Below are 5,210 nucleotides of genomic sequence, written 5' to 3'. Positions count from 1 at the left end.
AAACCCTTCACTGTATTCTTCCAGGTTCATTCCCAAATCCATGCATACAACCATAGAGAATTCTCTATCAGATACAGAGGTTCCATACTCTGTAATTCATATCTTCACATTACCATAACTTCAAAGTGTAGACTAGGGGTCAGGGGTCAGTCTGATGGACCAGATGACCCAGTAATCTGCTCCCTGTAGCCACTCTCTCTCACACACACACATGATCAAACATGTTTTTTCTTGTATACGGAGTATATAATGTGCAGTTATAATTAGTATGCTCTGTTTAACAGGCTAAGCACCTTTTTGTACTTATATTTGTATGTTGTTTTTTGAGGTGTGGTTTTCATATCAGCCATTTTGGTTTTCCAACCTGCACACTGTTTTCATGTGTTTTATATCTGCACTGTTTTGTCTTTAACATGTTTTCTGACCTGTGAATAAATAAAACCTAAAACCTACTCCAGCTGTGTAACTGTGGTAAATAAGGAGTCTGGTCCTGTTACTACAGCTGTGTAACTGTGGTAAATAAGGAGTCTGGTCCTGTTACTCCAGCTGTGTAACTGTGGTAAATAAGGAGTCTGGTCCTGTTACTTCAGCTGTGTGACTGTGGTAAATAAGGAGTCTGATCCTGTTACTCCAGCTGTGTAACTGTGGTAAATAAGCGAGTCCTGGTCTGTTACTCCAGCTGTGTGAACTGGTGTAAATAAGGAGTCTTGGTCCCTTGGTTTTTTACTCCAGCTGTGTAACTGTGGTAAATAAGGAGTCTGGTCCTGTTACTCCAGCTGTGTAACTGTGGTAAATAAGGAGTCTGGTCCTGTTACTCCAAGCTGTGGTAACTGTGGTAATAAGGAGTCTGATCCTGTTACTCCAGCTGTGTAACTGTGGGTAAATAAGGAGTCTGGTCCTCGTTACCAGCTGTGTAAGTACTGAGTGGTAAATAAGGGTCTGATCCTGTTACTCAGCTGTGTACTGTGGTAAATAAAGGAGTCTGGTCCTGTTACTCCAGCTGTTGGTGACTGTTGGTAAAATAAGGAGTCTGATCCTGTTTACTTCCCAGCTGTGTAAGTGGTGGTAAATAAGGAGTCTGGTCCTGTTACTCCAGCTGTGTAACTGAAGTGGTAAATAAGGAGTCTGTCGCTGTTACTCCAGCTGTGTAACTGTGGTAAATAAGGAGTCTGGTCTGTTACTCGCAGCTGTGTTGTAACTGAGTGGTAAATAAGGAGTCTGGTCCTGTTCTACTCCCGTCTGTGTAACTGTGGTAAATAAGGCGTCTGGTCCTGTTAACTCCAGCTGTGTAACTGTGGTAAGATAAGGAGTCTGGTCGCTCGTTACTCCAGCTGTGTAACTGTGGTAATATAAAGGAGTCTGGTTCAGATCAGGAACGTCCCGTAGAGATCAGAGTTCATCCATATCTCCTGGATCACCCGTCCTCCTCTCCATGCGTTCTACCCTCTCTGCATCCGCTGTCCTGTAGCTCACTTCCTCCAGCAGTAAGCACCGCTGCCTGTCTGAGTCGGACAGCAGCGAGCAGTCAGTCATCTCCTTCCTCTTCATCATCATCCTCCTCCTCTTCCTGGCTCCTGCGTCTGTGTGTTTTGTGTGCGTGGTGTTTTGTGTGTGTGAGGAGACTCTACAGGTCAGCTCTGATAAGACACAGCCAGCAGGGTGAGTAGCAGACCAACACACACACTGGAGGTGAACAGCAACGCTGCAGTCTCTGGGTGCTCTGGGGAGGAGAGGAGAGGAAAAGGGGGGGTTAATACAGAGATGGGTGATTTTGCATACGTGTGTGTGTCTGTCTGTCTGTGTATCTGTCTGTGTGTCTGTCTGTGTATCTGTCTGTGTTGTCTGTCTGTGTGTCTGTCCGTGTGTCTGTCCTGTGTACTGTCTGTGTGTCTGTCTGTGTGTCTGTCTGTGTATCTGTCTGTGTATCTGTCTGTGTATCTGTCTGTGTGTCTGTCCGTGTATCTGTCGTGTGGTCTGTCTGTGTGTCTGTCTGTGTGTCTGTCTGTGTGTCTGTCCGTGTATCTGTCCGTGTGTCTGTCTGTGTGTCTGTCTGTGTATCTGTCTGTGTATCTGTTCTGTGTGTCTGTCTGTGGTGTCTGTCCGTGTGTCCTGTCCGTGTATTTGTCTGTGTGTCTGTCTGTGTGTCTGTCTGTGTATCTGTCTGTGTATCTGTCTGTGTCAGCATGTGTGCGTGCCTGTACCTTTAATATAGGAGTAAGTCATAACAGAGTTACTCATCATGACTCCTGTGTTTCCTGGTGTTCTGGACCCTTAGGATAGACAGCCACGTCTGCAGGACCCGGGTTGGCTGGGGGAGGACCTGGGTGGGCTGAGGGAGGACCTGGTGGGCTGGGGGAGGACCTGGGGCTGGGCTGGGGAGGACCGGGGTGGCTGGGGGAGGACCTGGGTGGGCTGGGGGAGGCCTGGGTGGCTGGGGAGGACCTGGGTGGGCTGGGGGAGGACCCGGGTTGGCTGGGGTGGACCCGGTATGAGCTGGGGGAGGACCGGGGTGAGTTGGGAAAAATCATGAAAGAAAGTAAATGAGAATTTCTCCCATTCTAATAGAGGTGTAGATTACATCTCACATTCCAGTGTTGGAACTTGGAAACAAGACTGCATGGGATWTCTGTTACTACGGGACTCTGTGTAGCCAACGGCAACGTCCGCTTTAGGTATAATGCCGGGAGCCACTGGTGGATTTGATCGCTCTAATACAGTCCCACCTCCTCCAACAACACCACCAAAACAACTGCTATGCTGATGTTGGCTAAAGCGGATCTGACTGTATAGAGCCCTAATCCTAGTTGGGGATTAAAACACGATTGAAGTAGGTTCTCCATTGAGTATGCTTTTTAGTCCAGAACTAGGCTTAATGTGCATCCGGGAAACCAGACCGTAACCACCTAAATAAAGCATTTCCTGTTGTTTTGTCCTTGCATAGTTGTCACGTCGAAGTGAGGAATCAACTGGGTTTTCATTATATATCGATGACAAGTACCTTTGGGGTGTGAGGTGGGTGTGAGTAGTAGACCTGGGTCTGCTTCCTGCAGTAACGTCTGTGGTACTGTAGGGGAAAGCACAGTGTTCCCTGTGAGGAATGTACTCCTATACTTCTCTGTCACACACACACACACACACACTTCTCGCTCGTAACACACCAACTACTCTTACAGTCCATCCAAAAGAGGAATCTCAAAAGAGTCAAAACACACAGAGATGAGCAATGTTTTCTGTCAGACTTGTTGCATTGGTAAGTAACCAGCGAAAGGGAAACTGATAATGTTTTAGTGTATCAATGGAGACGATATGATCTGTCCAAAGGGATCTTTCAACACTGGTCGAAAGTTTAAATCCCCAAATGATTATATTTACAACAATGTCTGTCAGCTGATGGCCTCACAAAGAGCCTGGCATTTGAACCAATCACAGGAAGCGTCACAGGAAGGGACCGTATTCACAAAGCATCTCAGAGTAGGAGTGCCTGATTTAAGAACAGGTCCCTCTGTCCATGTGGATCTAATTCATTATGATCTATCTAGAATCTGTCCATATGAATCTAATTCATGATGATCTATCTAGAATCTGTCCATATGAATCTAATTCATGATGATCTATCTAGAATCTGTCCATATGAATCTAATTCATTATGATCTATCTAGAATCTGTCCATATGAATCTAATTCATTATGATCTATCTAGAATCTGTCCATATGAATCGTATTCATTATGATCTATCTAGAATCTGTCCATATGAATCTAATTCATTATGATCCATCTAGAATCTGTCCATATGAATCGTATTCATTATGACCATCTAGAATCTGTCCATATGAATCTAATTCATTATGATCCATCTAGAATCTGTCCATGATGAATCTAATTCATTAGGATCTATCTAGAATCTGTCCATATGAATCTAATTCATTATGGATCTATCTAGATCTGTCCATATGAATCTAATTCATTAGGATCTATCTAGAATCTGTCCATATGAATCTAATTCATTAGGATCTATCTAGAATCTGGTCCATATGAATCGTATTCATTATGATCTATCTAGAATCTGTCCATATGAATCTAATTCATTATGATCCATCTAGAATCTGTCCATATGAATCAATTCATTATGATCATCTAGAATCTGTCCATATGAATCTAATTCATGATGATCTAAAAGGCAAAACTGGTCCTAGATCAGCCCTTCTACTCTGAGAGGTTTTGGTGAATAACAGGGTTGGGTCTCAATTCATAATTTTATCATTTACTCCTATTCAACTTGTGAGTTGAAATTTTAATTGAATTGCCACACCACCACAGGATGTAGAATTGAGTTTGAGTGACGGGAAGTAGAATTTAATTCAGTGCAATTCAAAGAAATTCCACTCAGTCATACAACATGATCGTTTCATTGAATCTGACAGGTCGGTTTGATTGACTCTGACAGGTCGGTTTAATTGACTCTGACAGGTCGGTTTCATTGACTCTGACAGGTCGGTTTCATTGACTCTGACAGGTCGGTTTCATTGACTCTGACAGGTCGGTTTTTATTGACTCTGACAGGTCGTCGTTTCATTGACTCTGACAGGTCGGTTTCATTGACTCTGACAGGTCGGTTTTATTGACTCTGACAGGTCGGTTCATTGACTTCTGACAGGTCGGTTTCATTGACTCTGACAGGTCGGTTTCATTGACTCTGACAGGTCGGTTTCATTGAATCTGACAGGTCGGTTTCATTGATTCTGACAGGTCGCGTTTCATTGACTCTGACAGGTCCGTTTCATTGAATCTGACAGGTCGTTCATTGAATTGACAGGTCGTTTCATTGACTCTGACAGGTCGGTTTCATTGACTCTGACGGTCGGTTTTATTGACTCTGACAGGTCGGTTTCATTGACTCTGACAGGTCGGTTTCGTTGATTCTGACAGGTCCGTTTCATTGACTCTGACAGGTCCGTTTCATTGACTCTGACAGGTCGGTTTTATTGACTCTGACAGGTCCGTTTCATTGAATCTGACAGGTCCGTTTCATTGACAGGTCGGTTTCATTGACTCTGACAGGTCGGTTTCATTGATCTGACAGGTCGGTTTCATTGAATCTGACAGGTCCGTTTCATTGAATCTTACAGGTCCGTTTCATTGACAGGTCGGTTTCATTGACTTCTGACAAGGTCGGTTTCATTGACTCTGACAGGTCGGTTTCATTGACCTCT

General features: G+C 44.3%; 1 pseudogene; it reads right to left on the bottom strand.

Annotated features, from left to right (window-relative positions):
* Positions 1-1,360: 1,360 nt before the first annotated feature.
* Positions 1,361-5,210, bottom strand: part of LOC139025096 (protein eva-1 homolog C-like) — a 21,089-nt pseudogene continuing 17,239 nt past the window's right edge.

The sequence above is a fragment of the Salvelinus sp. IW2-2015 genome, unplaced genomic scaffold (genome assembly GCF_002910315.2).
Source record: "Salvelinus sp. IW2-2015 unplaced genomic scaffold, ASM291031v2 Un_scaffold2255, whole genome shotgun sequence".
Lineage (NCBI taxonomy): Eukaryota > Metazoa > Chordata > Actinopteri > Salmoniformes > Salmonidae > Salvelinus > Salvelinus sp. IW2-2015.
This window is presented reverse-complemented; position numbering and strand designations above follow the sequence as displayed.